Source organism: Podarcis erhardii (genome assembly GCF_964252035.2).
Source record: "Podarcis erhardii genome assembly, chromosome: 4".
Taxonomy (NCBI): Eukaryota; Metazoa; Chordata; class Lepidosauria; order Squamata; family Lacertidae; genus Podarcis; species Podarcis erhardii.
This window is the reverse complement of record NC_138508.1, coordinates 104,557,037-104,569,685: the sequence shown is the minus strand read 5'-3', so window position 1 is coordinate 104,569,685 and position 12,649 is coordinate 104,557,037. Positions and strand designations below refer to the sequence as shown.

Below are 12,649 nucleotides of genomic sequence, written 5' to 3'. Positions count from 1 at the left end.
GGTTTCTCCCTCTTCCCAGTTCAAGTTCGGCAAATTTCCCAGGAAAGAAACTGGATTCCTCTTCAACTTTCACAATGTTTACTTGTACGAGAGCTTAAACCTACATGGCCCTGAAATACTCAATTTAGACATGTTGCTTTATAAAATACCAAATTCTTAAGTGTGCAACTAAAGCAGCTGTCTACATATATTTGCTGATTAAATGCATGCTTTAACTGAAACCTCTTACATTGATTCTGGTAGATGCTCAGGTTGCAACTTCGGAAAACATCTGAAAGAAGGAAGTTTCAGAATATTAAGCATCCGTGCCTTCAAATGTGTTGTGACAACTTTTCTTTGATGCCTTTAAGGGCACCACAAAGGGCTCATCCACATCTCTGTTTGCCCTGTGGCTTTCCCCCAGGAAAACCAGCAGTTTTGCACTGAGTTGGAACAAATGGCAATTGGCTTTTCCCATGAATTGATGGATTGCCCTTTGCTCTGATTTAGCGCTAAAGAGCAGGTTTTCTGGGGCAAAGACAAAACCGCTTGGACCCATGCCTAGAAAGCCTGTCTGGAAACCTTTCAGAAGTGTGGACAAGCCCAAAGAGATGTTGAGCTCTGGCGGCATTTAGAATAGGGCAAAATTAGAGAAATGGCAGGTTAATCTGAACAAGAAGTTAAGAAATAGGAAATCTGTCCATACCTTAACAGCATCAGGTTCTTTTTCCTTGTGGTATTTAGAAGTCTTCAATGTGCAGGTCAAATCATTTATTCTTCAACATATGTTTAGTAACAGTAACAGATTGACCTGCAATTAAAGAATAAACATCAATTAAATAATAAAACATTGAATGACCTAATTCATCCAAGCAGTGACCCACATGGGTGGCTGCTTTTAAACATGACCATGCAGGGGCTGCACTGCAACTGTTCAGCGGTGACTGTGCCCCTTGACACATAGCCTCAATTTGGCTAAATCACATGTGTAGACCATTCACATAAGAACATAAGAAGAGCCTGGGGGGTCAGGTCGATGGCGCATCCAGTCCAGCATCTTGTTCTCACTGTGAATACCTGGAGGCCTGTGAAAAACCCTCAAGCAGCCCCCAACCACAATAGCAATTGTTATTCAGAAACATATTGCCTGACCAGGCAGGCAGAACATAGAGGAAAGCATATGTGCAAAGCCTACGTAAATCCCCCAGACTTAGAAACCCTTATTCAAAGTAACAAAGGGACATCGGATGAACTCTGAATTTGCATTTCTCTCTACCTTTCCCCACGATGGTCCATCAGTCACATCCTGTAAGTTCTGACTGGCCAGAGATTGCTTCTGCCGTTGCTGCCACTCTTCAGTAGGAAAAAAAATGTATTGTGATGTCTTCTGACAGTTCACTGTGTAGCTAGCCATGTTTTTAGGCTAGAAGACTTTGTGTTAAAGTTAACACCCCTCAAGTAAGTCTCTTTCTGATGACTGCACACCTCTCACCCCACCACCTAGTGTGCTCTTTCTCCCCTGAGACTGCTGCAGTCCTCCATGCTCCCCCCTCCCTTCTTCAGGCCTGCTCCAATCCTGTGGATGCCTGTGGGAGTTCGTCCTCTTCCCTCCTCACTCTGTATCCCTGCTTCTCAAGTGATGTTTGTTATTTTGCCCTCAGGGTTAGGATTGCAGGAAGTCAGCATTTCTCAAAAGGAAAGGTCTTTTTTCTTTTTAAAATTTTTCTTCAGTGGATTCAGAACACTGCAGGGTTGTGAGTGGACTAAGCTCAAAGGCAACCTATGAATTCCACATAGAGCAGCAACCAAAACCTGTAGAGTCTGAAGGGACTCCAAGTGTCATATAGTCTACTCCCCTGCAATGCAAGAAACACAACTAAAGAATCCCTTGCAAGCAACCGTCCAACCTGTTTAGAAAACCTCCAATGAAGGAGAGTCAACCACCTTCCAAGATAGTCCCTTCCATTGTCCAACAGCTCTTGCCATTAGAAACCTATTGCTTATGTTTAGTCAGAATATCCTTTCTTGATTGAAGTCATTGGTTTTCTGTCATTCTGGAGCAGCAGAGAACAATCTTGCTCCATCTTCCATGTGTCAGCCCTTTAGATATTTGAAGGTGGCTATTATATCACCTCTCAGTCGTCTCTCCTTAAGGCTAAACATACGGTACCTCATAAGGCTTGGTCTGGCCTTTGCCATGATGTCAGAGTCACCCGTGGTCCCAGCTCATAAGAGACCAAAGTCCACTCCAGCTTATGTACAAAAGCTTTTATTGAAGAACATTATTAGCTTTACATCCGAGCTCCGTGACTCTACGTCTGTTACGCTTAGACCGCTGAAGTCCCCTCTGAGTCAGTACCGCCTCTACACCAGTTTAAGAGGCTTGTACTGGTCCACCTCTTTCTCTCTTTCCTTTTCCGCAGGGTCTTTCTGCCCCCCTGTGTTCTCTCCCTTCGGGACTCTCCAGAGGCTGAATCCTCTGCCGCCTCCTCCCCCCTCCTTCGGGCTTTGGGACCAGGCTCCTCCCCAGGACTCTCTTCATTTCTGCGCGCCTCCCATTTTGAACTTGGCGCGCGTACGTTGCTCCTGACCTTCCCTTCGACAGTTACACTGCCCTCGATACTACTTTCCTCCCCTTCCGGCAGGACGTTTTGCCCTGATCTCCTTCCCCTCTCTGCTTCCTGTTCTGCTCCTTCTGACACACTGGTCACTCCTCCCCCCTCACTCCGTTCCAGCGGAGCAGCCGGTCTCGCTCTCCAACTCCCACTGGGGGTTCCCCCTTCGTTTCCCTGCTCCTGACTGCTTCCCCCTCTAGCTCCCCTTGGCTTGACCAGAGGGGCTCCCTTTTGGGAGTCCTCCGATTCACTGGACGGACTCATGGACAATCTTGGGTCATTGTCATCCTCTTCCTCGTCACTCTGGAATCCTTCCCCCTCACTCTCTGTCTCCTCCCTCATCTGCGTCTCTCTCCCTGAACCCCTGACACATGATCATTCCTCCCTAGGTCTATCTGGAACACAGGCCATTACTCTCCTTTGGAACTACTAGCAGCTTGCTCCTCTTTCATGTATTGACCTTTATTTCCCTAATCTCACTGTCTCTGAACCTCCCAATAGTCCAAAGCCAAGTAATTTCCATTTCAAGTTTTCCATCTGGTGTGTTTTAGGCCCATTTCATTTTACCTGGTTGCTTTTTCCCTAGCACTCTGCTACATTCCATATAAGGCAATATCTTCACCTATTCCTATCTCTTTATTCTTATTCTACAATTCAGACAATGTGGGTGGTTACTTACTACTTACCAGCTTATTATTTTATCTTTCTGTAATAGGACTCTAAGCCACAATGCTATTTTGCTCTTTGTCTGCCATTTTGTGTAAATAAACTATATTCATTTAAATTGGCATATGTTTGGTTCTTACTGTTGCTGCAAATAAGCAGGGTATTTCTAAAAGTAATAATGTCCCTTGCAGAAATGTCTGTTGCACACAGTTCTCTCCGGTAAAGTTTCCAAAAATGATTCTTCCACCTACACTTGTGTAAGATGCTGGTTTGTGTGTGTGTGTGACACATGAACAGATCTGGTAACACACAGGTTTCAATTGTGAGAACCGGGTGTAGTTTATGGCAAGTTCTGAAATGATGAAAGCATAATAACTTCTACACAGACTGGAACTCTCCAATTGCTCTCATTTCCACTTCTAGTCCTGTTTTAATGAATCAGTGTCATTCACAGCCTCTGTTATCACAAAAAAAATCATGTTTGTAGACCTGCTCCAAATTCACATGTGGGTTATACCTCCTTCATAGATTGACATAACCTGCTCAGTAGCAGATATGAGTGACATGTGTCTCCCCCCCCCCATATACACAAGCCTTTAAGAAAAACTATTGAATTAGTTATTTAACTTTGAAAACAATTTGTATTGTGTTCAATAAATGCAGATAAGTAATGCATTTGAATACCTCCCATGCCTCCCTTCCTCTTCATGCTTGTCTGTTAATTTGTTAATTTTTAAAAAGTACTCCTTGCAAAATAATTAGCTCTTATGTCTCCTTTAACACTTGAAAGGTTAGAGCAAAAGGAAAAGCAGGGTGCTTTAATTAAAGAATAAATTATTGAATACTTGGTTTTAATTGATGGAGCTCTTCTGTTATGGTGCATGTTTATAGATATTTTATGGGGATCTGTAATCAAAATCTCTCTCACACAGTGAGCGCCTTTAACTGCAGAGGCTAAAAGAAAGAAGGGGCTCACGTTCAGCCGTTTAATTTCCAAGAACCATGTGAAGGGTGGTTGCCATGGCAACAAGGCACTAATTGCCAACATAAAATCAAAACCAACCTTGACTGGATCCAGCAGCTTTGCCAAGACTATAAAATCCTTTTTAAAATATTAAAATTGTGTAACGTTTCCTGCCCAATAAAAATAGGAATTGGTGAAGGGTGTCCACACCAGTCTTCCAGCAGAGGAGCCTGCCTGGAAGCCCAGGCTGCATTTCACGTCATGCTTTGATAGTAGACACCAGGCATTATCATGTGAATGGAAAGAGACTGTCGTTGCTTTCTTAAGGATGTTGGCATCACTGGGAATAGCAAAATACTATGAAGCAGAATAAAAGGAAGAAACAAAAGACAAAGATGGCAACACATTTCCAGAGGGTGGAAGCAAAACAAATCAGGTGGGCATGAGAAAGGGTACTAACATCATGAATACCTCTGGCACTAGCTTGTTAGCGAAGAATCTGAGATGCTTCTGGCTAGGAGGACATTAAAGTCCCTTTTGAAAAAGTGGTAAACAGTCAGAAATTCAGCAACACTCTTCAAAACTTTGCAAGTTCTTTTCTGTTCTGTTTTGTTTGAATCCTCAGCCCAGATTTTAACTTTCAGAGCCCAGTAGGCCGATTAGGTCACCAGAAGCAAATAACAACATTTTCATAATACATTGCCATGGAAACAGAATTTAACTATCAGAAATGGAATCCTTTACGTATTTTTGCATGTTTTCATTCTTCAACCATTTAGTTTCCATGGCTCTTTTCCAGGACTCTAATTCACCAGGAACTGTTTTCCCTCAGATCAAAGAAATAATTCAGCGGATGCTTCACTCTCTTGTTCCATCTAATGTAAGAGCATGTAATCTGTTTTTTCCTTATTGTGTTTTTTGTTTACAGGATAATTAATACAAACAGCTTCCTTGTTGTTCTGCTGTAAGCCGCTGTTAATGTTCCCTTTTTACTCTTATTGCTCATCACTGTATGTGGAATATATTGCAACTTGTGCTAGAGTTGGTTCAAGTATTCCCAAGCAAAAAGGGAATGTCATGACCCCGAGGGACAAAGGGAAAGTTTATTGGATGCAGTGTATGAATGGAAGCATCTTAAATGGAAGGTCTTTGTTAGCATGAAATTGACTCATCTAAATTTATTTCAAAAGTTGACATTTTTTAAAAATAGAAATCCCATCATAATTGGGTGGGGGATCTGTGCCCCCCCCAGTGGTTATTGGATGGGAGTTACCCATCAGCCCTAGCCAGCATGACCAATGGTCACAGATAATGGGAGTTATAGTCCAACAATATATAAGGAGCCACAATCCTGCATTAGGAATCTTTCCATTGATTTCCATAACCCTTGTCAGAGGCAACAAAAGACAAATGATTTGTCTTTCTTCCATCATACAGATGTTCCAAAAAAAGCAAATTACCATGGATCAAGCCCAGCAGAATAGTGGGTTCTTTAGGAGTTCTGAAAAGCAGCAATGGCCAAACCAGTACTTATCATGCTTAATAGCTGTTGATATCTCTCTCTTTCATTACTTTGTCCATAAAGAGGCAAACCTAACGCTCAGTTATGCTGTTGGCACTTTGAGTGGCAGTGCTCCAATCCACAACTGCCTTGCAGCAACAAAAGGGGCAGCTAAGCAACTGCCATTTCTTGTTTTGTCTATGTCTGAGGCCTCACAAGACCTCAGACATGTGTCCGAGGCCTTGCGAGACCTCAGAACCAGAAGTCAAGTTGAGGCTGGGGGAGGGGCGTGTGACGCCGTGACGCCATGTCACAATGTGATTTCATGGCGTCATGCACGCTGCGCACCCATAACCCCGGGCCCAAGTCAGCTCCCCCTGTTGTTTTAGTTGAGATTCCTGCACTATAGTGGGTTGGACTAGATGACCCTCGGGGTTCCTTCCAAATCTACAGTTCTTCTATGATTTTATGCTTCTATGATTTTGCAATCACCCAAACCCCAAAGGGGACAAAGGTTGCGTAATACAAAAATGTAGTTTTTCTCAATTCAGAATCGTTCATGCTTGTCCTCAGCTAGCATGCTGCTTTTATGCTAGATTGATTCTAGGCCTTGCCATCCGCAAGACTGGCTGTGCTTACTTTATGCACATTTGGACACCCCCTCTTTGATTACGTAGTTTATACAGTGGTACCTCAGGTTATGTACTTAATTCATTCTGGAGGTCTGTTCTTAACCTGAAACTGTTCTTAACCTGAAGCTAATGGGGCCTCCCACTGCCGCCATGCGATTTCTGTTCTCATCTTGAAGCAAAGTTCTTAACCCGAGGTACTTTTTCTGTAACCTGAAGCATCTGTAATCCGAGGTACCACTGTACTGTACATGCATTTTCCTCCTTTCACATGCCTAAAGTGAATGAAGGAAGTGGCAATTGCAATCTTGATCCCCCCCCCCCAATGGGCAGGTGTGGCTACACCCCCATTGCTGGGGCTGCCGGAACCTGTTTTCAAGTGGACACACAGCTTGGACAGAATCAATCTGCAATGAGCTTTCATTTTCAGAATGAAACCAGTTTCTCAAGAAGTACTTTTCAGGGACAAAGGCAACATATCACGATTGTGTGTGGAATATGTAAAACAACAAGAACAAGTACCCAGACTCCACTGATTCTAGAATAAGATTTTGTGTATACACAGTCCATGATGCATACAAGAAGCGGGTTCCTCTGGTATTTTGCTCAAAACTGGTCTGAAGTATGTAGCGGATGGGAGGGTGTAGCATAGTCACCAAGTCTATGAGTAAATATTTGGTTCAATTCCACATTAGAAGATCGTTGCTGAATTAGACAGATAGCCAATGTAGACTACTAGCAGAAAGAAAAAATTCCATAAAACGAAGACAAATTTCAAAACAAACTTCTACGACTACTGTGCTTACTGATAAGTCCTCATGCCTCTGACAATTTCAAAGCTTTCACTTGCCCCCAACTGAAGTAGGTTGCTGAAGAATGTCTTCCTACCTTCACATCCTGCAGACGGGGCTGCAGAAGTGGGAGAACAACCTTTGCTCACTCTTTTAGCCACACAGCTGCACCAGTTATAGGCATCCCAGTAATTACTGCCATTATCAGAGCTGCAAATGCACATGTTGTTGTTATAGCACTATTAAGGGCATAATGTGTACAACAGAAGCTGTTTGCAGTGGAAAATGTAGGTTAGCTGCTCTAATGGACTGCATGTGATGTGCAGAAGGGGGTTCTTTTTTCTTTTCTTTTTTACACAACCCTCACAAAAAAGGCAATGCAGTAAATCAGTCTTGATTTAAAACAGCAAAGGCAGGGAATGTCAGCCACTTGGGTAGATGTGGACAAGCATAAGCCTAATGACTTCTTTTGTTCATCTGCCATGTGGAACTATTCCAACATTCTTATCTAAGATGTGAATGAGGTGCGCTAATAGCTCTGTGTGCTTCTACTCCTGGAACTGAGAAGCTAATGCAGGTAGCATGCCCTCAGTCGTTTTGGCATTAATGATGTGAAATGACTCAGCCGGCTGCTCTCGACAAATCTGAATTGGCAAGGCCCAGAGTTGGAGAAGGGGCTGCACTGGGCTTCCTTTGCAAACTGGCTGTGACCTTCAGCCAGCTCCAGACGCTAGCTCATGTCATTTCTTGTTAAAGTTATCACAGGTGAGATATGGATATAAACAACAGTTGCCTCAGCCCTGCACACTTGCTAATAAGTGTCACAGAATACACAGGGGAACTCCCGTGCAGATCGTTAGACAAACGGCAAGAATGAAAGGAAGGACGGCTTGTCAGTCCATCTTAAGTCAAGCTGGATGCCCTCCTGATCTGGGTTAACCTAGATTCCACATACAGGCAAATACCACGCACTGAATGCCACACCACCAACCCAGCCTTGGCATGATGCTGAGCAAAGGTAGCCAACGTGGCATCAGGTTAGTGATCTCTGCTATACAAACTGTCAAATAACAGGCAATGGTGCTGATTGACTGTAAAGGAGAAAAATGGTTCTGCGTCCCTCCTCCCAATATCTGATCAGTGCTCGTTGTGGGCAGGCGGTGGGTGCACTATTATTACTACAGGAACAATATGAAGCTACCCCATCCAGCCATCTTTAACAGGCAGTGGCGCTCTCTCCCCTAGGCCTCAGGCAGAGTTCTCCCTAACCTTGCTACCTTAGCGCACCCAGGCGCAAATGCTGGGGGCAGAACCAGGAATTATTTCCCTACAAAACAAGGGCTCTGTCACTGAGCCACAGGCCCCCCCCCCTCAGTCAAGTTCTCAACCTGCTAGGTGTATCACATAGAAACTTGCCTCCATGTACTGGACTGGGGCCGCAGTGCGGAATAAGAATTGTATGCCAAAGTTGTTGGAGCAGTTACATTTTTTAAAAGGAACACACACACAAATCACTCACAATTTCTTTTTTCTTCTTTTTGCCTAATAAGGGTCTAAATGATCTAGCCAAGCACTGTGAACTTTAACTAATCATTTCATGCTCCAGTAATAGCACCTATTATTTGACGTCACTCCTCATATTGGCAGGAAATCCAGACATATTCCAGGCAAGAGACATTTTAAGTGACTTGTGATTTCCAAATGTGCTCTCTTTAGTATGCATGGACCAACTTCAAGATATAATAGATCTATATGAGCACAAGGCTGGTGTCATTTTTACTCTCATCAGTTGCGTTTAAAAGTTCAAGCTACACAAATCATTTAAGTTTACAGCACAGTTACACTTGGACAACCTACAGAGCTCCCCCTGAAGTAAAGGCACCCAGCAGGCTTTGCGTGCCAATGGCTGACATCCAGAATTTGGAGTCACTGTAGGGACCATTGTGGGTACTGAACTGTTTGGTGGGCATCTGTCTGTCTCAGGAGACAACAGATGTGTGTGCCTTTAGGGGTGAAGTCAAACTGTTGAAAGTTACATCGCCAGCTGTTGCTGTAGAGACTGATACAGGAGAGAGATGTTTTGTTGCAGGTGGGGCAGATGAAGGCGTCCAGTTGTGCTGATGCACATTCACCAAGGTGATTCTTCTCTCTGCACTCCTCCCAATGGTCATTTGTCCTCTGGTCACTGCTATGGATAAACAACCTGACTGTCTCCAGGCATTGCAGGGTTAATGTTGCCAGCCTTCATGTCACGTTTGCAGACATCTTCTTAGCACAGCGTTTGTCTGCCAACAGGCCTGGTTGCCTGAACCTAGCTTCCTGTAGATCACCTACTTGGGGATCCTGCCATCTTCCATTCTGTGGACATGACCAATCCAGTGCAGATGTTGCAGAGACAGGACTGTGGACATGCTGGGAATGTGGGCTTGGGAGAGCACGTCTTTGTTTGCACAATCTACACAATCCAAATGCATGTTTTAAGCAGCCGTTTTGGGATGAGAAATTCGGAATGGGAAATCAGTGGGGAAAGGGCATTGCTCTGCTCCAGCTAAGCCAATACTTTGCACAAGGGTTCAAAACCCACATCTGTAAGATCAGGCATGCATCTGAAACTGTGAAGAAAAATACCTGCTGAAGGTACAATTTGTAGAAGGGGGGAAAGTGGACAATGAAAGGGTTGAGCCCCTTTCTCCCTTGCAGTTCTTCATTCTAAATCTCCCCTTTCCCCAAAGTGGCTATGTTATATATAACATCCAGGGGATAATATACACTAGCATGTAATATGTAACTAGCCCATCAGCACCACAGAAAAAAGCTGAGAAAGAGAGTTGGTTTGAAGGTGTTTTTTAAAACCTTATAATTGAAAAGATTGTGTTCTTGGAATGTGCTGAAAACCCATTTTGCCTGTGGGCCTAACCTTCCCCTAAAAACCTATTTCTAAAGAGCATCTGGGCATGCAGGAGAAAGCAGCCTGTGGGTCCAGGCTGTGGCAGTATGGGTTGGCAACACTGCCCTAGCAGCAGCCGTCATTTCCTTCTGCTGTGTTGGCATTGGGTCTGCAAATTCTTCTTGATGAAGAGAAGCAGAAAAACAGCCCCAGCCATTGCATGTCACAATAGAAGAGCCTGGGAAGGTATGTGGGGGGCAGCAGGGAGAGAGGCGGGAGAAGAGGCAAGCATACAACATCAAGATGGGAAGGAGAACCACCCTTTCTGGATGCATTTTGCTAGAGCCTGAGACAGCCGGCATGTCTTTCAGCAGGAAAGCCCTCCACTTATGGCACCAAGAAGAGCAACACACAAATGCCAGTTGGTGCAATTGCCCATAAGAGGCTCTTGCAGTCAACTCAACTGGCTAATTAACCAAAATAACAGCTAGGCTGGCAACTCAGCAGCCAGCTGGCAATTCTAGCAGTAGCTAAATTCCTGACAAAATTCTGGAAATCAAAATGAGCTTGCAACAGTGCTGAAGAGGGAGCTCAGGGCTGAAAGAGGGCAAGGCTGCAAAGCTAGGGAAAGGTTGGGGGCTTTATAGCTTCCTGTAAAAGCAGTAAAGGTGCAGCCTGGATACATGATTCAAAGTCAGTTCTCAGGATTAAAAAGAAGCACCTTGGCAATGTACTTCACAGGATACATGCCTTCAATAATAAATGATGAACTCATAAATCAAGGTTGTTGCAAAAGTGGGCTTCAGGTTTCTTCGAGGTTAATATCAGGTAACATATCAGATTCTGTTTGTCTCTAGCTGGATACAATCCCTTATTAGCACTGAAATGTGTGGTAGGGGTATTGTCTTCAGGCTGTTATTTTGTCAGATAAGACTGCGACAAAACAGGTTTTGCAGGCCTGGGAAAGAACACCAAAACCTGCAACCGCCCTTTGTAGCCTTTCCAACAGCCACAAAACCTCTTTACCCAATGTGGTGGGCAGATGAATATACTCACTATGGGGAGCAGTACCTCTCATTTAACATCTTCAGCACTCAGATAAAACTATTGTCCATCGCTCGCCTCTGCTAACTACTACAACAACAGACATTCCTGCTTCCTTGAGGAGGTCTTTATTTCTGGCCAGAACAGCTGAGAGAGCGGGATCTTGTACGAAGGTGGAATTCTCCCGTACTTCTGTGCAATGGGTCCAGGGCCTGTCAAACCACTGGGTGTGAAGGATAAGTACCAGGGTCCACTTTATCATTTTTTTGAAAAAACTAACATTCACTCCAAAGGAATCAGAAAACCAGATTAGCAGAAAACTGGATAAACTGACAAGCATTTACCACACACAAAAGGAGCCAGGACACTTCCAATACAAGACAGAAAATAAAACTGGGATTGGAACCATGAAAACAAGTCAAAACAACTGAGCAGGATCACACACATTCGTTTTGTACATCTATTGTTTGATTGCAGCTTTTATATGAGCACCAAACAGGGGAATGTAAAAATAAATAAATAAAAGTTGAAGCATGCTGAGGAAACTAAGTTTGCTGTTGCAGGCTGGAGAGACCATTGGAAAACTATCCTACAGGGATAGCTGGGGAAAGAAAAAAAGGAGGTGGGAGCAGACCACCCCCAACACAGCTCCCCGGTAAGCAAGCAAACCCCATTCAGGAGCTGTTTTAGGACTGGTTCAGAAGAGGGACAATTTTGTATTTGTTTTTTTCCACAGATTGATGTTTGATTCAGCAGTAAATAGTGGGTTTTCCCAGGACATTACTAACAAAACAAAAAAAACCCTCAGACCTGTGATAATAGACCAATGCAAAATAGTAGAAATCGTGGGAGAAATGAAAGTGTGGATGGCACACAATTTAATTCTCACAAACCTATGAGAATTTTGCATCATTTCAAAGACATATCAGTTTGTCTTCAGAGAGCTAGAAATCCATGCAGAACTGGGTGATTTCCTCCTCCATAACTGAGGGAAGGAATTTCCCAATGGGTTATGTGCTGAACTTCCTTTTACAGATTAACAAGTTAAATCCTTTCTGATTAAACCATTAAGAAAAATGCACACCCTTCGAACCATCCCATAAATGCTATTGATGACAAGTAGCTCATTCCTTAAGACAAAACATCAGTGCCATCATGACGAGTTCTGCTGTTGCAGAAATTGGGGCTGAGCTAAACATAATCAATAAAAATAAAAATCAGCATCTCTGACTTCAGTAAACTGGCATCATGGTGCTCAGTAATGCCAAAGTCAATAACAGCTCCTCTCATGATAGTGTTACAGTCTAAGCACTGCTGCAGGCCTTTGCTAGTCTTGAACATGGGGATCAAAGAGATAAAAGGAATGAAACTCTGTGGCTTCCACTTTATTTTCTAACACTCTGAGGAGCTTTACATGAATTCAATTGTCAGTGACATTGTGTCATTGATCTCTCTTAATATATCTTTTAAATCAGTAGGGCATCCGTCCCCCCCACTTCATTGCCTTCAAGGAAAGACCGGGAATAAAAGCAGTTGAGTGTGTGAGTCTCTTGAAAGAGCCACAAATGAAGTG

The 12,649-nt window shown here is 43.6% G+C and overlaps 1 long non-coding RNA gene across 1 annotated transcript in view; it reads right to left on the bottom strand.

Annotated features, from left to right (window-relative positions):
- Positions 1-245: 245 nt before the first annotated feature.
- Positions 246-12,649, bottom strand: part of LOC309339968 — a 100,333-nt gene continuing 87,929 nt past the window's right edge. Inside the window, exons 2-3 of the long non-coding RNA XR_014155711.1 lie at positions 686-790; positions 246-271 (exon numbers count right to left, since the gene is read on the bottom strand). This is a non-coding gene — a long non-coding RNA (uncharacterized lncRNA). The remainder of the gene's footprint in view (positions 272-685; positions 791-12,649) is intronic.